Below are 22,801 nucleotides of genomic sequence, written 5' to 3' on the forward strand. Positions count from 1 at the left end.
CACCGAGCTTTGACAAGGCAAGCCACAGGACCCATGAAAGAAGCCCACCCCCAATATGTTGCCTTGGTTGCTCGAACGACGACCAGAAAAGATGCCACATTGCCTTGATTACTCGAACTTGTTGAATTATTTTTTCGAACGATGGCCTGATGACAAGCCCTGTTGCCTAGATTTATCGAACGATGGCCCTGAAAGATGCCTCCCCCAACACGTTGCCTTGTTAACTAGTTCCATGTTGCCTTGATTTCTCCAACACGTTGCCTTGACATGTCGAACGATGTCCTGAAAACTAGCCCCGTTCTCTTTATTTCTTGAACAAGGACCTGGAAAGTAGCCTCGTTACCTTGATTGCTGGAACACGTTGCCTTGATATCACTAACGACGACCTGCAAAACAAGCATGGTTGCCTTGAATACTGGAACACATTGCCTAGAAAACTTGCCTTGATGACCTGAAAACTAGCCTTTTGTGGTCTTGGTTTCATGAACGACGACCTGAAAACTAGCCACGATGGCCTGGAAACTAGCCACGATGCCTTGATTTTCCCCGACGTCGTGTGCATACGAAAAATTATGCATCCTCAGGGAAATCAATGTCTGTTCCTATCACCAAGCTCTTTGTGCAATATGTATATATAGGGGAGGGCATGGTTGCTGAATCCATCATCGAGCATCGTAAAGGCAAGCCTTAAGACCCGTGAAAGAGCCCTCCCCCAACACGTTGCCTTGATTGCTCGAACGATGACCCAAAAACTAGCCGCGTTGCCTTGATTCCTCGAACATGTTGCCTTGATTTGTGGAACGATGACCGGATGACTAGAAGCGTTGCCTAGATTTGTCGAACGACGACCTTGAAACTAGCCCGGTTGCCTTGATTCCTTGAGCATGTTGCCTTGATTTTTTGAACGATGACCTGAAAACTAGCCTAATGGAAAACATGGGTGCTATTCCTCATTGCCTAGATGTATATATTTGGGGGGACCATAGAGATGAAGCAACCATCTAGCACCAATGAGGCAAGCCCTAAGACCCGTGAAGGAGCCCACCCCCCAACGCGTTGCCTTGATTGCTCGAAAGACGAGCCAAAAACTAGCCCCATTGCCTTGATTCCTCGAACGTGTTGCCTTAATTTGTCGAACGATGACCTGATGACTAACATTGTTGCCTAGATTTGTCGAACGACGACCATGAAACTAGTCCTATTGCCTTGGTTCCTTGAGCTTGTTGCCTTGATTTTTTGAATGATGACCTGAAAACTATCCTAATGGACAACTTGTGGGCTATTCCTTATTGCCTTGACGTATATATTGGGGGGGACCATAAAGACGAAGCAACCATCGAGCACCAACAAGGCAAGCCCCAAGACCCGTGAAGGAGCCCGCCCCCCAAAGTGTTGCCTTGATTGCTCGAACGACGAGCCAAAAACTAGCCCCATTGCCTTGATTCCTTGAACGTCTTGCCTTATTGGTCGATCGATGACCTGATGACTAACATTGTTGCCTAGATTTTTCGAACGATGACCTTGAAGCTAGTCTTCTTGCCTTGATTCCTTGAGCTGGTTGCCTTGATTCCTCGAACATGTTGCCTTATTTTGTCGAACGATGAGTTGATGATGAGCATCGTTGCCTAGATTCGTTGAACGACAACCTTGGTTGCCTTGATCTTTTGAATGATGACCTGAAAACTAGCTTCTTGGAGAACCGGGGAGCTATCCGCGTTGCCCTGATTGCTCGAATTAGGACCCAAAAACTAGCCTTGTTGCCATGATTCCTCGAACATGTTGCTTTAATTTGTCGAACGATGACCTGATGACTAGCATTGTGGCTTAGATTTCTTGAACGACGACCTTGAAACTAGCCGTGTTGCCTTGTTTTCTTGAGCTTGTTGGCTTGATTTTTTGAACGTTGACCTGAAAACTAGCCTCTTGGAAAACCGAGAAGCTATCCACGTTGCCTTGATTTCTCGAATTACGACTCAAAAACTAGCCTTGTTGGCTTGATTCCTCGAACATGTTGCATAAATTTGTCGAATGATGACATGATGACTAGTATTGTTGCTTAGATTTCTTGTACGACTATGTAACTAGCCGAGGTTTCCATGTTTTCTTGAGCTTGTTGCCTTGGGTTTTTGAACGATGACCTGAAAACGAGCCTCTTGGAGAACCGGGGAGCTATCCTCGTTGCCTTGATTGCTCGAATTACGACCCAAAAACTAGCCTTGTTTCCTTGATACCTCGAACATGTTGCTTAATTTGTCGAACGATGACCTGATGACTAGCGTTGTTGCTTAGATTTATGGAATGAAGACCCAAAAACTAGCCTTGTTTCCTTGAGTTTGTTGCCTTGATTTTTTGAACGATGACCTCAAAACTAGCCTCTTGGGGTACCATAGAGACGAAGAAACCACCGAGCTCTGACAAGGCAAGCCACAGGACCCATGAAAGAAGCCCACCCCCAATATGTTGCCTTGGTTGCTCGAACGACGACCAGAAAAGATGCCACGTTGCCTTGATTACTCGAACTTGTTGAATTATTTTTTCGAACGATGGCCTGATGACAAGCCCTGTTGCCTAGATTTATCGAACGATGGCCCTGAAAGATGCCTCCCCCAACACGTTGCCTTGTTAACTAGTTCCATGTTGCCTTGATTTCTCCAACACGTTGCCTTGACATGTCGAACGATGTCCTGAAAACTAGCCCCGTTCTCTTTATTTCTTGAACAACGACCTGGAAAGTAGCCTCGTTACCTTGATTGCTGGAACACGTTGCCTTGATATCACTAACGACGACCTGCAAAACAAGCATGGTTGCCTTGAATACTAGAACACATTGCCTAGAAAACTTGCCTTGATGACCTGAAAACTAGCCTTTTGTGGCCTTGGTTTCTTGAATACGAAAAATTATGCATCCTCAGGGAAATCAATGTCTGTTCTTGTCACCAAGCTCTTTGTGCAATATGTATATATAGGGGAGGGCATGGTTGCTGAATCCATCATCGAGCATCGTAAAGGCAAGCCTTAAGACCCGTGAAAGAGCCCTCCCCCAACACGTTGCCTTGATTGCTCGAACGACGACCCAAAAACTAGCCGCGTTGCCTTGATTCCTCGAACATGTTGCCTTGATTTGTGGAACAATGACCGGATGACTAGAAGCGTTGCCTAGATTTGTCAAACGACGACCTTGAAACTAGCCAGGTTGCCTTGATTCCTTGAGCATGTTGCCTTGATTTTTTGAACGATGACCTGAAAACTAGCCTAATGGAAAATATGGGTGCTATTCCTCATTGCCTAGACGTACATATTTGGGGGGACCATAGAGACGAAGCAACCATCTAGCACCAACAAGGCAATCCCTAAGACCTGTGAAGGAGCCCACCCCCCAACGCGTTGCCTTGATTGGTCGAACGGCGACCTAAAAAAAGCCATGTTTCCTTGATTCCTCGAACATGATGACTTAATTTGTCGAACGATGACATGACGACTAGCATTGGTGCCTAGATTTGTTGAACAATGACCTGATGACTAACATTGTTGCCTAGATTTGTCGAACGAGGACCTGGAAACTAGTCCTGTTGCCTTGATTCCTTGCGCTTGTTGCCTTGATTTTCTGAACGATGACCTGAAAACTATCCTGATGGACAACCAGGGTGTGCTATAATCGTTTCCTTGACGTCTAATATTGGGGGTACCATATGGACGAAGCAACCATCGAGCACCGACAAGGTAAGCCCCAAGACCCGTGAAGGAGCCCACCCCCAAACACGTTGCCTTGTTTGCTCGAACGATGACCTAAAGAAAGCCCTGTTTCCTTGATTCCTCGAACATGTTGCCTTAATTTGTCGAACGATGACACGATGAGTAGCATTGTTGCCTAGATTTGTCGAACGACGACCTTGAAACTATCCATGTTGCCTTGATTCGTTGAGCATGTTGCCTTGATTTTTAAAATGATGGCCTGAACACAAGCCTTGTGGCCTTGCTTTCTAGAACATGTAGTATTGATATCTAGAACAAAATCCGGATATATACCCATTGCCTTGATGTAAACATAGGGGGACCTTAGAGACGAAGAAACCACCGAGTAGTGACAAGGCGAGCCCGAAGACCCTTGAAAGAAGCACACAACAAACATGTTGCCTTGGTTGCTCGAACGACGACCTGAAAACATGCCATGTATCCTTGATTCCTCTGACCTGTTGCATTAATTTTATGAATGATGACCTGATTACACGCCTTGCTGCCTAGATGTGTCGAACGATGGCCTTGAAAGTTTCCTACCCGAACACGTTGCCTTGTTAACTAGTTCCATGTTGCCTTGATTTCTCCAACATGTTGCCTTGATATGTTTAAGTAAATCCTGAAAACTAGCCATGTCGCCTTATTTTCTCGAACGACGACTTGGAAAGTAGCCTCGTTGCCTTGGCTGCTGGAACATGCTGCCTTGCTTTCTCTAACGACGACCAGAAAACTTGCATTGTTGCCTTTTGTTTTTAGAATGATGATATGCCATGTATCCTTGATTCCTATAAAATGTTGCATTAATTTTATGAACAATGACCTGATTACAGGCCTTGGTGCCTAGACTTGTCGAACGATGGCCTTGAAAGTTGCCTACCCGAACATATTGCCTTGTTAAGTAGTTCCATGTTGCCTTGATTTCTCCAACATGTTGCCTTGATATGTGTAAGAAAATCCTGAACTCAAGGCAACAACTAGCCATGTCGCCTTTTTTTCTTGAATGACGACCTGGAAACTAGCCTCGTTGCCTTGGCTGCTGGAACATGCTGCCTTGCTTTCTCTAACGACGTCCAGAAAACTTGCATTGTTGCCTTGGCTGCTCGAACGAAGACCTGAAAACATGCCATGTATCCTTGATTCCTCTAACATGTTGCATTAATTTTATGAACGATGACCTGATCACAGGCCTTGGTGCCTAGATTTGTCGAACGATGGCGTTGAAAGTTGCCTACCCGAACACGTTGCCTTGTTGACTAGTTCCATGTTGCCTTGATTTCTCCAACATGTTGCCTTGATATGTTTAAGAAAATCCTGAAAACTAGCCATGTCGCCTTGTTTTCTTGAACGACAACCAGGAAACTAGCCTCGTTGCCTTGGCTGAGGGAACATGTTGCCTTGTTTTCTCTAACAACGACCATAAAACTTGCATTGTTGCCTTGGCTGCTCGAACGACGACCTGAAAACATGCCATGTATCCTTGATTCCTCTAACATGTTGCATTAATTTTATGAACGATGACCTGATTACAAGCCTTGTTGGCTAGATCTGTCGAACGATGGCCTTGAAAGTTTCCTACCCGAACACGTTGCCTTGTTAACTAGTTCCATGTTGCCTTGATTTCTCCAACATGTTGCCTTGATATGTTTAAGAAAATCCTGAAAACTAGCCATGTCGCCTTGTTTTCTTGAATGACCCACGATGCCTTGATTTATCGAACGAAGACCAGAAAACTAGCCTCGTATCCTTGGTGTGTTTTTATCGGAGGCCGCGTCACCATTGTTGGTGAAATACGGCCCGGTCACCGGGTTTGATTAATGTAAGTTCCTTTATCTTTGTCCAATTCGTGCCAAACTGGCTTCATTTTGGCGAGTTATAGAGAAATATAGCGTCTGAGTTTTTCGACTCGGCCAAGACTAGATATGCCCAAGATTAACCGGTAACGAGATGACCCAGATGAAAACCTGTCCAAAATCATATTTTGTTCAGTAACTCAAAATCCGTGCACATTTTCTCGATCATGTAAGAAATTTTACCATGTAAATCAAGACGAACTGAAAACTAGCCTTGTTGCCTTGATTATTCGAACTTGTTGCTTAGATATTTTGAACGATGACCTTGAAGCTAGGCTTGTTGCCTTGATTTTTAGACCCTTGACCTAAAAACTAGCCTTTTGTGGCCTGTGTTTCTTGAACGATGACCTGAAAACTAGCCACGATGTCTTGATATCTCCCGACGTCGTGCACATACTAAAAATTATGCATCCTCGGGCAAATCAATGTCTCTTGCCTTGATTTCTTGAACATGTTTCCTTGATTTCTAGAATGATGACCTGAAAACTAGCCTTGTGGCCTTGAATTGAAGTACATGTTGTCTTAATATCTCGAACGAAAGCCTGATTGCCATCCCCATTGCCTTGATGGCGACGAAGGCATCGTCGAGCACCGACAAGGCAAGCCCATTGACCCGTGAAGGAAGCCCACCCCAACATCTTGCCTTGTTTTCTCGAACGACGACCTGTAAACTAGCCTTGTTGCCTTGATTATTCGAACTTGTTGCTTAGATTTCTTGAAGGATGACCTTGAAACTAGGCCTGTTACCTTCATTGTTGCCTTGATTTTTAGAACGATGACCTGAAAACTAGCCTTGTGGCCTTCGTTTCTAGAACATGATGTCTTGATATCTCGAATGACGAGCGGAGAGTAGTGCCCGTTGCCTTGATTTTTCGAACAAAGACCTGAAAAAACAAGCCATGTTGCCTTGTATATCTCGAACTTGATGGCTTGGTTTTTGGAACGAAGGACTTAAAATTTTCCCCGTTGCCTTGATTTCACGAATGATGCTTTGGTTTAAGTAAAATGTTGGCGGCCTTTCTCGGACGACGGCTGAAAGCTGGCGTGTTGCCTTGATTTATGGAGCGCCTTTGATTTATACAACATGTTGTCCGTGTTTCTCGAACGGCGACCTGAAAGCTTGGATTTATTGAACGACGGCCTGAAAACAAGCCTTGCCGCCTTGATCACTCGAACATATTGCCTTGAATTATCAAACTACTACCCGAAAGCATGTTGCCTTGAATTATCAAACACCGTCGAAGTCACTACACACGATGCATGCCCATATTAAATGAGTTCATGTTGCTCTTTCGACATTTTTGACGTCTTATGAGAAAACAAAGTACAATTGGTAGTCCTAGTAAAGCGCAAGTCATCAGCTCGGGTTGTTATGTGTTTTTATCGGAGGCCGCGTCACCGTTGTTGGTGAATTACGGCCCGGTCACCGGGTTTTATTATTGTAAGGTCCTTTATCCTTGTCCAATTCGTGCCAAACCGGCTTCATTTTGGTGATTTAAATAGAATTATAGCGTCTGGGATTTTTCGACTCGGCCAAGACTAGATACGGCCAAGATTAACCGGTGAGCAGATGACCCAGCCCGATGAAACCTGGCCAAAATCATATTTTGCTCGACAACTCGAAATCCATGCAAATTTCCTCGATCACGAAAGAAATTTTCCCAGGCAAATCAACAATTTCGAGCAACTTTCATTCAATGGGTTTTTGCGAAATCGGAGGTAAAAGACCACCCGGTGACCAAAGACGACCCAACCTGATGAAAGTTAGCCAAAATCACATCTTGCTCGGTAACTCGAAATCCGTGCACATTTTCTGGATCACGAAAGAAAATTTACCAAGTAAATCAATGATTTCGAGCAACTTTCATTTAATGGGTTTTCGCTGATTTGGAAGTACAAGATCACCCGGTGACCAAAGACGACAAGACGCGGTGAAAGTTAGCCAAAATCGCATTTTGCTCGGTAACTCGAAATCCATGCACATTTTCTCGTTCATGAAAGGAATTTTTCCTTGTAAATCAAGGTTTCCGAGCAACTTTCATTCAATGGGTTTTCGCTAATTCGGAAGTACAAGACCACCCGGTGACCGAAGTCGACCCAACCCGATGAAAGTTAGCCGAAATCACATATGGATCGGTAACTCGAAATCCGTGCACATTTTCTCGATCACGAAAGAAAATTTACCAGCTAAATCAATTATTTCGAGCAACTTTCATTCAATGGTTTTTGCTAATTCGAAAGTTAAAGTTCGGTAGTGTGTGTGTACAAGTGTCGAAGCTTCGGTCCCCCGGGTAATCACGGACCAAAAACATATTTTTTTTGAAACGTACATTATTCGTTTTAATAAAGAGCCACGCAAAATTTCGTCGAAATTCGACTTAATTTGAGGGAGTTATGGACGTTTTCTGCAAAATTATGCATCCTGGGGGAAATCAATGTCTGTTCCTGTCACCAAGCTCTTTGTGCAATATGTATATATAGGGGAAGGGTGGGAGTGACGCCCCATAGGTGCCCCAAAGGTGGGTGAGCGACCAGCGACGTCGTGGCTGTTACGATCAAGGGCAAGCCAAGGCAAGGCCATCGGCCAAGCTCACCGGTGATATCCAAGTCGCAATTTGCGTTTGCTTAGCGAAACCAGATCGCGACCAGCCACTCCTCGACGATATCCTCTCAATCGGCCCATTTTCACCAATGAAAAACCTGATCGCGACCAAATTTGCCCCACGTCGTGCTAGTTCCAAAAAATTATGCATGATATGGAATATCAATGTCTATTCCTGTCACCAAGCGCTTTGCACAATATGTATATATAGGGGGGACCATGGAGACCGAAGCCACCAGCGAGCATCAAAAGGCAAACCCCAAGACATGTGAAAGTATCGCACCCCCCAACACGTTGCCTTGATTGCTCGAACGATGACCCAAAAACTAGCCCCGTTGCCTTGATTCCACGAACATGTTGCCTTACTTTGTCGAACGATGACCTGATGATGAGCATCGTTGCCTAGATTCGTTGAACGACGACCTTGGATGCCTTGATATCACTAACAACGTTGCCTAGATTTATCGAACGATGGCCCTGAAAGATGCCTCCCCCAACACGTTGCCTTGTTAATTAGTTCCATGTTGCCTTGATTTCTCCAACATGTTGCCTTGACATGTCGAATGATGTCCGGAAAACTATCCTCGTTCTCTTTATTTCTTGAACAACGACCTTGAAAGTAGCCTCGTTACCTTGATTGCTGGAACACGTTGCCTTGATATCACTAACGACGACCTGCAAAACCAGCATGGTTGCCTTGAATACTGGAACACATTGCCTAGAAAACTTGCCTTGATGACCTGAAAACTAGCCTTTTGTGGCCTTGGTTTCATGAACGACGACCTGAAAACTAGCCACGATGGCCTAGAAACTAGCCACGATGACCTAAAGAAAGCCCTGTTTCCTTGATTCCTCGAACATGTTGCCTTAATTTGTCGAACGATGACATGATGAATAGCATTGTTGCCTAGATTTGTCGAACGACGACCTTGAAACTATCCATGTTGCCTTGATTCGTTGAGCATGTTGCCTTGATTTTTAGAATGATGGCCTGAACACAAGCCTTGTGGCCTTGCTTTCTAGAACATGTAGTCTTGATATCTAGAACAACATCCGGATATATACCCATTGCCTTGATGTAAACATAGGGGGACCGTAGAGACGAAGAAACCACCGAGCAGTGACAAGGCGAGCCCGAAGACCCTTGAAAGAAGCACACAACAAATATGTTGCCTTGGTTGCTCGAAAGACGACCTGAAAACATGCCATGTGTCCTTGATTCCTCTAACCTGTTGCATTAATTTTATGAACGATGACCTGATTACACGCCTTGCTGCCTAGATGTGTCGAACGATGGCCTTGAAAGTTGCCTACCCGAACACGTTGCCTTGTTAACTAGTTCCATGTTGCCTTGATTTCTCCAACATGTTGCCTTGATATGTTTAAGTAAATCCTGAAAACTAGCCATGTCGCCTTGTTTTCTCGAACGACGACCAGGAAAGTAGCCTCGTTGCCTTGGTTGCTGGAACATGCTGCCATGCTTTCTCTAACGACAACCAGAAAACTTGCATTGTTGCCTTTTGTTTTTAGAACGATGACATGCCATGTATCCTTGATTCATCTAACATGTTGCATTAATTTTATGAACGATGACCTGATTACAGGCCTTGGTGCCTAGATCTGTCGAACGATGGCCTTGAAAGTTGCCTACCCGAACATGTTGCCTTGTTAAGTAGTTCCATGTTGCCTTGATTTCTCCAACATGTTGCCTTGATATGTTTAAGAAAATCTTGAAAAATAGCCATGTTGCCTTGTTTTCTTGAACGACGACCTGGAAACTAGCCTCGTTGCCTTGGCTGCTGGAACATGCTGCCTTGCTTTCTCTAACGACGACCAGAAAACTTGCATTGTTGCCTTTTGTTTTTAGAACGATGACATGCCATGTATCCTTGATTCCTCTAACATGTTGCATTAATTTTATGAACGATGACCTAATTACAGGCCTTGGTGCCTAGATTTGTCGAACGATGGCCTTGAAAGTTGCCTACCCGAATACGTTGCCTTTTTGACTAGTTCCATGTTGCCTTGATTTCTCCAACACGTTGCCTAGATATGTTTAAGAAATTCCTGAAAACTAGCCATGTCGCCTTGTTTTCTTGAACGACGACCAGGAAACTAGCCTAGTTGCCTTGGCTGAGGGAACATGTTGCCTTGTTTTCTCTAACGACGACCATAAAACTTGCATTGTTGCCTTGGCTGCTCGAACGACGACCTGAAAACATGCCATGTATCCTTGATTCCTCTAACATGTTGCATTAATTTTATGAACGATGACCTGATTACAAGCCTTGCTGCCTAGATCTATCGAACGATGGCCTTGAAAGTTTCCTACCCGAACACGTTGCCTTGTTAACTAGTTCCATGTTGCCTTGATTTCTCGAACATGTTGCCTTGATATGTTTAAGAAAATCCTGAAAACTAGCCATGTCGCCTTGTTTTCTTGAATGACCCACGATGCCTTGATTTCTTGAATGACCCCAAGCTCTTTGTGCAATATGTATATATAGGGGAAGGGTGGGAGTGACGCCCCACAGGCGTCCCGAAGGCGGGTGGGCGACCAGCGACGTCGAGGCTGCTATGACCAAGGGCAAAGCCAAGGCAAGGCCATCGGCCAAGCTCACCGGTGATATCCAAGTCGCGATTTGCGTTTGGTTGGTGAAACCGGATCGCGACCAGCCACTCCTCGACGAGATCCTCGCAAGCGACCCATTTTCACCGATGAAAAAGTTGATCGCGACCAAAATTGCCCCACGTCGTGCTAGTTCCAAAAAAATTATGCATGATATGGAAAATCAATGTTTGTTCCTGTCACCAAGCTCTTTGCGCAATATGTATATATAGGGGAAGGGTGGGAGTGACGCCCCACAGGTGCCCCAAAGGTGGGAGAGCGACCAGCAACGTCGAGGCTGTTACGACCAAGGGCAAGCCAAGGCAAGGCCATCGGCCAAGCTCACCAGTGATATCCAGTTCGCGATTTGCGTTTGCTTGGCGAAACCAGATCGCGACCAGCCACTCCTCGACAATATCCTCGCAATCGGCCCATTTTCACCGATGAATAACTTGATCGCGACCAAAGTTGCCCCACGTCGTGCTAGTTCCAAAAAATTATGCATGATATGGAAAATCAATGTCTGTTCCTGTCACCAAGCTCTTTGCGCAAGATGTATATATAGGGGGGACCATGAAGACCGAAGCCACCAAAGAGCATCAAAAAGGCAAGCCCCAAGACCTGTGAAAGTATCGCACCCCCCAACACGTTGCCTTGATTTCTCGAACGACGACCCAAAAACTAGTCCCGTTGCCTTGATTCCTCGAACATGTTGCCTTACTTTGTCGAACGATCACCTGATGATGAGCATCGTTGCCTAGATTCGTTGAACGACGACCTTGGTTGCCTTGATATCACTAACGACGTTGCCTAGATTTATCGAACGATGGTCCTGAAAGATGCCTCCCCCAACACGTTGCCTTGTTAACTAGTTCCATGTTGCCTTGATTTCTCCAACACGTTGCCTTGACATGTCGAACGATGTCCTGGAAACTAGCCCTGTTCTCTTTATTTCTTGAACAACGACCTAGAAAGTAGCCTCGTTACCTTGATTGCTGGAACACGTTGCCTTGATATCTCTAACGACGACCTGCAAAACTAGCATGGTTTCCTTGAATACTGGAACACATTGCCTAGAAAACTTGCCTTGATGACCTGAAAACTAGCCTTTTGTGGCCTTGGATTCTTGAACGATGACCTGAAAACTAGCCACGATGGCCTGGAAACTAGCCACGATGCCTTGATTTTCCCCGACGTCGTGTGCATACGAAAAATTATGCATCCTCAGGGAAATCAATGTCTGTTCCTTTCACCAAGCTCTTTGTGCAATATGTATATATTGGGGAGGGCATGGTTGCTGAATCGACCATCGAGCATCGTAAGGGCAAGCCCCATGTGACAACCCAAGTTGTTCCGTTACATTTTCCCCGTTCCTATCAACGGAATATTCCAGTTTATAAAGGTTCCGTTAATTAGAGGTCGTCAATTAAATAAACATTTCATTTGTTTATTATTTAATAGGCCGTTAAGTCGTGATAAAAGGGAATAAAAACACACATCATACATTTCCATTTATTTGGAAAGTGTTAAGTTTTATTATTACGACCCCTAAATCGGGTGCGACCAAAAGCCCCGTATAACGGCAGTATTGGGTAGAATTCCACTGAGCTCCAACTCCCACCCATATATAAAGGGGAGTAAACTCCATTTGGAGCTTTTCCACCCTCTCTCTCTATACTCTCTCTCTCTCTAGGATCGTTTTCGACTCAAAAACCGCGATTTCCGACTCCTAAACGTAAGACTATCAACCCTAACTTGTTCTATGCGTACATTATTGTCTTTTTAGCCTAAAAATCACAAGATTGAGACATGAAAAAGGAGTTTACGGCCTAAGTGCCTCCTTAGGCGATAAACCCCCAAAAGATGGCCAAAATGACTCAAGAATGTCCCTAATGGCTTGGAAATAAATCAAGGGATTTGCCTAGGAGTGTTTAAACATTAAATCACATGATTTTAGGGCATAAAAGAGAGTTTACGGCCCAAGCACTTGCTTAGGCCGTAAACACCTCTTAATCATGTCTAAATGTCCCAAAATCACTCCCAAACCACCCTTGGGCTTAATACATAATTTAGGGACTTAGTATTTTGGGTTTAGACCATTAAAACGTAATGAAATGAAAGGGAAAAGGGAGTTTACGGCCCAAGTATGTACCAAGGCCGTAAACACCCCTAAATGTGCCAAAAATATGGTTTTGCCCCCCAAATGACCTTAGACTATTTCTATAAAATGCTAGGATGGATTTAAGGGCTTAAACTCAAATAATGGTGGGTGTATGAGAATTCACGGACAAGCCATAGAGCTTACGGCCGTAAACTCTCAAGGGTTGGTCATTTGGACCATAAACTCTAAAGGAGACCCCTTTTGGAATCCCAAACACCCCTATAGCCTTGAATAAATTACTAGAAGTGATATAAGGGCTTGAAACTTCACAAAACTCAAGGGATGAGAGTTTATGGCCGTAAACTCCCTTAGGAGTTGTCCCTAGTCCGTAAACTCCATTATAGTGCCCTTAAAGACCCTAAACCCACTCATGCCTTTTGGAATTGGACCTAGAATAATTCCATGAACAAGTAGAAGCCTTAAAACACACTAGATACCCTCACCATGAGTTTACGGCCGTAAACACATGGTGAGTAGTCCATGGGCCGTAAACTAAGTGTTAAGGGTTTACTCTCGGAGAGTAAACTCCATTCCTAAGTCATACACACCCTTAGACGCTACCCGGGACACCCAAACACTTAACCAAAGTGTTTTCCGCTCCTTTGAGTGCGTATACATGTTTAATTAGTATTAAATATACTAATTGTATGTGAACATATGTTATCATATGTTAAATAGGTCATAGAGTGTGTTCGAGTCCTTACGTGACACCAAACGCCCAAACGGCACCTTCGTCGGACCTACTTACACCAGGTGAGTTCATACCCCTGAATGAACCTTTTAAATGTTTTTACATGTTTTATAGGGGGCGGATACAAGTTAAACATGCCAGTTATCATATCAATCACATGTGATTGATAACCCGCATGCACAAGATTTTACCACACTGTATACTGTTTTACCGAGTAGGACACTATAAATGGTTTTCTAAAAGGTTTTCACTTGTTCAAGTTCTTACTTTTACTGTTTTGTCAAAGTTTCATTTCAAACTGATTTATGAATGATTTCCAAAGAATTTCTAAAAGCTTTACATCAAACTTAGTTCACAAAGGAATACCAAGTCGTGATTTTCTTAAAATATAAAGGTTTTCCAAAGTTTACGCCTATGTTTTTATACTTCTACTCGTTAACGTTTCCACTTCGAGATACACTTATACTTGATAACGTTTCCACTTCGCGATACGATCATACCTGATGGACGCTTATACTTGTTCACACTCTTACTTAGAGATAAGTGTCTACTTCATTTATACTTGATATCGTTCCTACTCCACTTATACCTGTAGTCGCTTATACCTGATAGACGCTCTTACTTCACTTATGTCGTCTCTATTTCGTGATGCGCTTATACTTGTTCGACACTCCTACTTCACAAGAATCACTTTCACTTGATACACACTCAGTCGTAGTTAGATGTATGTCTGTGCTCATGTAGATACATATAAGTAATGATTGAAAGACTTAGGAAGGTTCGTTCGCCCTATTTCCTTTTCTTCATTGAGATGTGGTCTGGTGGGATCGGATGTCCGTCCGAAGGTCGTTTGGTTCATTAGTTATATACTATGTATATGAGTATGGGCGTATAGGAATGCTCTAGTCGATTCAGTTAAGAGTCTCTACCTCTAGTCTACACTTACATTAGAAACACACTACCCACTTTTTGGAAGTCTCTACCCCCTATTTGGGATGCATCTTCAGGACACGGCCTTCTCCGTCGTCTAGTTGGTAACCAGAGTCTTCTGTAGGGAGAGCGGACATTGTGTGTATAGATCTATACGGGATTGACAACCCCGCACCCAGACTGCTAGCTACAGTCCCGGCCTACCAAGCCAATGGGTGACAAATGTCACATCTTATAGACGCTTGTAGGGCGTCTGGAACTCTAGTCAGTATGGTTACGAGTATCCCGGGTTACCTTATAATTCATGGCTTTAAGGTAACGGTATTTCACCGGCAATCTACACTGTATGCTGGTAACTCATTTTTAGAGTCACACTGTTTGACCTTACAAGACGTATCTTTCATTTGATACTGTATGGGGTCTGTTTTCTCTGTTTTGACCTTACAAGACGTATCTTTCATTTGATACTGTCTGGGGTCTGTTTTCTCTGTATTCACTGTATTCACTGTTCTGACCTTACAAGACGTATCTTTCATTTGATACTGTCTGGGGTCTATATACACTGTTTGAGACCTTACCAGCAGTACTTTTCATTTGGTACCTTCTGGGGTCTGTGCCTCTATTTGTTAGACTGAACCAGGCGTGTCGTTTGTTCGATAGTTTCCTAGAGTCTATGATTCCTTGCCTTAGTCAGCAGTCCTCACTGCTGAGGCATATGTATTCCCTGATGTCGTTTGCTTTCCTCAATAATCAATTTTAGTATTTTGATAACGATAACAATTTAGGGAAAACTACTTTTTACCACATAACACTGACCAGTCTTGGTAGAAGGCTGCTTTTATTAAAGAAAATATAGGATTTTCTGGAAAGAACTCTAATGCACTGTAAACACTTAAAATATTACTTCATAACGTTATTTGACTAAATGACACTAAAATACTTATGAACTCACCAGCATTTGTAAAAATGTTGATACTCGCTTTTCAAATAACTTGTATTCTCAGGTCAGCAATTAGACAGGTACACCCCGGAGCTGTTGATGAAGATGGATTAGTACCTTGCTGTAATTATTATATTTACTTGTGCTACTTTGATACCTTGTAATGTAACCATGTAAAATTATTATTATTAATGCAATGTTTTGATGTACTTTGATTACTATATGCATGTGTTGTGATACTTGACATGACGTCATCCACCCCAGAACGTTTCCGCCGTTCCGGTGTTGGGGTGTGACACCCCAAGACCCGTGAAAGAGCCCTCCCCCAACAAGTTGCCTTGATTGCTCGAACGACGACCCAAAAACTAGCCACGTTGCCTTGATTCCTCGAACATGTTGCCTTGATTTGTGGAACGATGAACAGATGACTAGAAGCGTTGCCTAGATTTGTCGAACGACGACCTTGAAACTAGCCCGGTTGCCTTGATTCCTTGAGCATGTTGCCTTGATTTTTTGAACGATGACCTGAAAACTAGCCTAATGGAAAACATGGGTGCTATTCCTCATTGCCTAGACATATATACTTAGAGGGACCATAGAGACGAAGCAACCATCTAGCACCAACAACGCAAGCCCTAAGACCCGTGAAGGAGCCCACCCCCAACGCATTGCCTTGATTGCTCGAAAGACGAGCCAAAAACTAGCCCCGTTGCCTTGATTCCTCAAACGTGTTGCCTTAATTTGTCGAACGATGACCTGATGACGAACATTGTTGCCTAGATTTGTCGAACGACGACCATGAAACTAGTCCTGTTGCCTTGTTTCCTTGAGCTTCTTGCCTTGATTTTTTGAACGATGACCTGAAAACTATCCTAATGGACAACTTGTGGGCTATTCCTTATTGCCTTGACGTATATATTGGGGGGACCATAGAGACAAAGCAACCATCGAGCACCAACAAGGCAAGCCCCAAGACCCGTGAAGGAGTCCGCCCCCCTAAGCGTTGCCTTGATTGCTCGAACGACGAGCCAAAAACTAGCCCCGTTGCCTTGATTCCTCGAACGTGTTACCTTAATTGGTCGATCGATGACCTGATGACTAACATTGTTGCCTAAATTTTTCGAACAATGACCTTGAAGCTAGTCTTTTTGCCTTGATTCCTTGAGCTTGTTGCCTTGATATTTTGAACGATGACTTGAAAACTATGCTGATGGACAACCGGGGTGTGCTATCCTCGTTGCCTTGACGTCTAATATGGGGGGGGGGGGCATAGGGACGAAGCAACCATGGAACACCGACAAGGCAAGCCCCAAGACCCATGAAGGTTCCCACCCCCTAACACGTTGCCTTGATTGGTCGAACGGCGACCTAAAAAAAGCCATGTTTCCTTGATTCCTCGAACATGATGACTTGATTTTTCGAACAATGACATGATGACTAGCATTGGTGCCTAGATTTGTCGAACGATGACCTAATGACTAACATTGTTGCCTAGATTTGTCGAACGAGGACCTGGAAACTAGTCCTGTTGCCTTGATTCCTTGAGCTTGTTGCCTTGATTTTTTAAACGATGACCTGAAAACTATCCTGATGGACAACCAGGGTGTGCTATAATCGTTGCCTTGACGTCTAATATTGGGGGTACCATAAGGACGAAGCAACCATCGAGCACCGACAAGGCAAGCCCCAAGACCCGTGAAGGAGCCCACCCCCAAACACGCTGCCTTGTTTGCTCGAACGACGACCTAAAGAAAGCCATGTTTCCTTGATTCCTCGAACATGTTGCCTTAATTTGTCGAACGATGACATGATGAATAGCATTGTTGCCTAGATTTTTCGAACGACGACCTTGAAACTCTCCATGTTGCCTTGATTCGTTGAGCATGTTGCCTTAATTTTTAGAATGATGGCCTGAACACAAGCCTTGTGGCCTTGCTTTCTAGAACATGTAGTCTTGATATCTAGAACAACATCCGGATATATACCCATTGCCTTGATGTAAACATAGGGGGACCGTAGAGGCGAAGAAACCACCGAGCAGTGACAAGGCGAGCCCGAAGACCCTTGAAAGAAGCACACAACAAACATGTTGCCTTGGTTGCTCGAACAACGACCTGAAAACATGCCATGTATCCTTGATTCCTCTAACCTGTTGCATTAATTTTATGAACGATGACCTGATTACACGCCTTGCTGCCTAGATGTGTCGAACGATGGCCTTGAAAGTTGCCTACCCGAACACGTTGCCTTGTTAACTAGTTCCATGTTGCCTTGATTTCTCCAGCATGTTGCCTTGATATGTTTAAGTAAATCCTGAAAACTAGCCATGTCGCCTTGTTTTCTCGAACGATGACCTGGAAAGTAGCCTCGTTGCCATGGCTGCTGGAACATGCTGCCTTGCTTTCTCTAACGACGACCAGAAAACTTGCATTGTTGCCTTTTGTTTTTAGAATGATGACATGCCATGTATCCTTGATTCCTCTAACATGTTGCATTAATTTTATGAACGATGACCTGATTACAGGCCTTGGTGCCTAGATCTGTCGAACAATGGCCTTGAAAGTTACCTACCCGAACATGTTGCCTTGTTAAGTAGTTCCATGTTGCCTTGATTTCTCCAACATGTTGCCTTGATATGTTTAAGAAAATCCTGAAAACTAGCCATGTCGCCTTGTTTTCTTGAACGACGACCTGGAAACTAGCCTCGTTGCCTTGGCTGCTGGAACATGTTGCCTTTCTTTCTCTAATGACGACCAGAAAACTTGCATTGTTGCCTTTTGTTTTTATCACGATGACATGCCATGTATCCTTGATTCTTCTTACATGTTGCATTAATTTTATGAACGATGACCTGATTACAGGCCTTGGTGCCTAGATTTGTCGAACGATGGCCTTGAAAGTTTCATACCCGAACACGTTGCCTTGTTGACTAGTTCCATGTTGCCTTGATATGTTTAAGAAAATCCTAAAAACTAGCCATGTCGCCTTGATTTCTTGAACGACGACCAGGAAACTAGCCTCGTTGCCTTGGCTGAGGGAACATGTTGCCTTGTTTTCTCTAACGACGACCATAAAACTTGCATTGTTGCCTTGGCTGCTCGAACGAAGACCTGAAAACATGCCATGTATCCTTGATTCCTCTAACATGTTACATTAATTTTATGAACAATGACCTGATTACAAGCCTTGCTGCCTAGATCTGTCGAACGATGGCCTTGAAAGTTTCCTACCCGAACACGTTGCCTTGTTAACTAGTTCCATGTTGCCTTGATTTCTCCAACATGTTGCCTTGATATGTTTAAGAAAATCCTGAAAACTAGCCATGTCGCCTTGTTTTCTTGAATGACCCACGATGCCTTGATTTATCGAACGAAGACCAGAAAACTAGCCTCGTATCCTTGGTGTGTTTTTATCGGAGGCCGCGTCACCATTGTTGGTGAAATACGGCCCGGTCACCGGGTTTGATTATTGTAAGTTCCTTTATCCTTGTCCAATTCGTGCCAAACCGGCTTCATTTTGGCGAGTTATAGAGAATTATAGCATCTGAGTTTTTCGACTCGACCAAGACTAGATACGCCCAAGATTAACCGGTGACGAGATGACCCTGATGAAAACCTGTCTAAAATCATATTTTGCTCAGTAACTCGAAATATGTGCACACTTTCTCGATCACAAAAGAAATTTTACCATGTAAATCAAGACGACCTGAAAACTAGCCTTGTTGCCTTGATTATTCGAACTTGTTGCTTAGATATTTTGAACGATGACCTTGAAGCTAGGCTTGTTGCCTTGATTTTTAGACCGTTGACCTGAAAACTAGCCTTTTGTGGCCTTGGTTTCTTGAACAATGACCTGAAAACTAGCCACGATGTCTTGATTTCTCCCGACGTCGTGCGCATACTAAAAATTATGCATCTTCGGGCAAATCAATGTCTCTTGCCTTGATTTCTTGAACATGTTGCCTTGATTTCTAGAACGACAACCTGAAAACTAGCCTTGTGGCCTTGAATTGCAAGACATCTTGTCTTGATATCTCAAACGAAAGCCTGATTGCTATCCCCATTGCCTTGATGGCGACGAAGGCACCGTCGAGCACCGACAAGGCAAGCCCAATGACCCATGAAGGAAGCCCACCCCAACATCTTGCCTTGTTTTCTCGAACGACGACCTGTAAACTAGCCTTCTTCCCTTGATTATTCAAACTTGTTGCTTAGATTTCTTGAAGGATGACCTTGAAACTAGGCCTGTTACCTTTATTGTTGCCTTGATTTTTAGAACAAGGACCTGAAAACTAGCCTTGTGGCCTTGGTTTCTAGAACATGATGTCTTGATATCTCGAATGACGAGCGGAGTGCAGTGCCCGTTGCCTTGATTTTTCGAACGAAGACCTAAAAAACAAGCCATGTTGCCTTGATATCTCGAACCTGATGGCTTGGTTTTTGGAACGAAGGACTTAAAATTTTCCCCGTTGCCTTGATTTCACGAACGATGCTTTGGTTTAAGTAAAATGTTGGCGGCCTTTCTCGGACGACGGCTGAAAGCTGGCGTGTTGCCTTGATTTATGGAGCGCCTTTGATTTATACAACATGTTGTCCGTGTTTCTCGAACGGCGACCTGAAAGCTTGGATTTATTGAACGACGGCCTGAAAACAAGCCTTGCCGCCTTGATCACTCGAACATGTTGCCTTGAATTATCAAACTACTACCCGAAAGCATGTTGCCTTGAATTATCAAACACCGTCGAAGTCACTACACACGATGCATGCCCATATTAAATGAGTTCATGTTGCTCTTTCGACATTTTTGACGTCTTATGAGAAAACAAAGTACAATTGGTAGTCCTAGTAAAGCGCAAGTCATCAGCTCGGGTTGTTATGTGTTTTTATCGGAGGCCGCGTCACCGTTGTTGGTGAATTACGGCCCGGTCACCGGGTTTTATTATTGTAAGGTCCTTTATCCTTGTCCAATTCGTGCCAAACCGGCTTCATTTTGGTGATTTAAATAGAATTATAGCGTCTGGGATTTTTCGACTCGGCCAAGACTAGATACGGCCAAGATTAACCGGTGAGCAGATGACCCAGCCCGATGAAACCTGGCCAAAATCATATTTTGCTCGACAACTCGAAATCCATGCAAATTTCCTCGATCACGAAAGAAATTTTCCCAGGCAAATCAACAATTTCGAGCAACTTTCATTCAATGGGTTTTTGCGAAATCGGAGGTAAAAGACCACCCGGTGACCAAAGACGACCCAACCGGATGAAAGTTAGCCAAAATCACATCTTGCTCGGTAACTCGAAATCCGTGCACATTTTCTGGATCACGAAAGAAAATTTACCAAGTAAATCAATGATTTCGAGCAACTTTCATTTAATGGGTTTTCGCTGATTTGGAAGTACAAGATCACCCGGTGACCAAAGACGACAAGACGCGGTGAAAGTTAGCCAAAATCGCATTTTGCTCGGTAACTCGAAATCCATGCACATTTTCTCGTTCATGAAAGGAATTTTGCCTTGTAAATCAAGGTTTCCGAGCAACTTTCATTCAATGGGTTTTCGCTAATTCGGAAGTACAAGACCACCCGGTGACCGAAGTCGACCCAACCCGATGAAAGTTAGCCGAAATCACATATGGATCGGTAACTCGAAATCCGTGCACATTTTCTCGATCACGAAAGAAAATTTACCAGCTAAATCAATTATTTCGAGCAACTTTCATTCAATGGTTTTTGCTAATTCGAAAGTTAAAGTTCGGTAGTGTGTGTGTACAAGTGTCGAAGCTTCGGTCCCCCGGGTAATCACGGACCAAAAACATATTTTTTTTGAAACGTACATTATTCGTTTTAATAAAGAGCCACGCAAAATTTCTTCAAAATCTGATTTAATTTGGAGGAGTTATGGACGTTTTTTGCAAAATTATGCATCTGGGGAAATCAATGTCTATTCCTATCACCAAGCTCTTTGTGCAATATGTATATATAGGGGAAGGGTGGGAGTGACGCCCCACAGGCATCCCAAAGGCGGGTGGGCGACCAGCAACGTCGAGGCTGCTACGACCAAGGGCAAAGCCAAGGCAAGGCCATCGACCAAGCTCATCGGTCATATCCAAGTCGCGATTTGCGTTTGGTTGGTGAAACCAGATCGCGACCAGCCACTCCTCGACGAGATCCTTGCAAGTGACCCATTTTCACCGATGAAAAACCTGATCGCGACCAAAATTGCCCAACGCCGTGCTAGTTCCAAAAAATTATGCATGATATGGAAAATCAATGTCTGTTCCTATGACCAAGCGCTTTGCGCAATATGTATATATAGGGGAAGGGTGGGAGTGACGCCCCACCGGAGCCCCAAAGGTGGGTGAGCGACCAACGACATCGAGGCTGTTACGACCAAGGGCAAGCCAAGGCAAGGCCATTAGCCAAGCTCACCGGTGATATCCATGTCGCGATTTGCGTTTGCTTGGCGAAACCAGATCGCGACCAGCCACTCCTCGACGATATCCTCGCAATCGGCCCATTTTCACCGATGAAAAACCTGGTCGCGACCAAAGTTGCCCCACGTCGTGCTAGTTCCAAAAAATTATGCATGATATGGAAAATCAATGTCAGTTCCTGTCACCAAGCTCTTTGCGCAATATGTATATATAGGGGGGGACCATGGAGACCGAAGCCACCAGCGAGCATCGAAAGGGCAAGCCCCAAGACCTGTGAAAGTATCACACCCCCCAACACGTTGCCTTGATTGCTCGAACGACGACCCAAAAACTAGCCCCGTTGCCTTGATTCCTCGAACATGTTGCCTTAGTTTGTCGAACGATGACCTGATGATGAGCATCGTTGCCTAGATTCGTTGAACGACGACCTTGGTTGCCTTGATATCACTAACGACGTTGCCTAGATTTATCGAACGATGGCCCTGAAAGATGCCTCCCCCAACACGTTGCCTTGTTAACTAGTTCATGTTGCCTTGATTTCTCCAACACGAGATCCTCGTAAGCGACCCATTTTCACCGATGAAAAACCTGGTCGCGACCAAAGTTGCCCCACGTCGTGCTAGTTCCAAAAAATTATGCATGATATGGAAAATCAATGTCTGTTCCTGTCACCAAGCTCTTTGCGCAATATGTATATATAGGGGGGGACCATGGAGACCGAAGCCACCAGCGAGCATCGAAAGGGCAAGCCCCAAGACCTGTGAAAGTATCGCACCCCCCAACATGTTGCCTTGATTGCTCGAACGACGACCCAAAAACTAGCCCCGTTGCCTTGATTCCTCGAACATGTTG

The sequence above is a fragment of the Lactuca serriola genome, chromosome 4 (genome assembly GCF_051521515.1).
Source record: "Lactuca serriola cultivar US96UC23 chromosome 4, Lser_US96UC23_V15, whole genome shotgun sequence".
Lineage (NCBI taxonomy): Eukaryota > Viridiplantae > Streptophyta > Magnoliopsida > Asterales > Asteraceae > Lactuca > Lactuca serriola.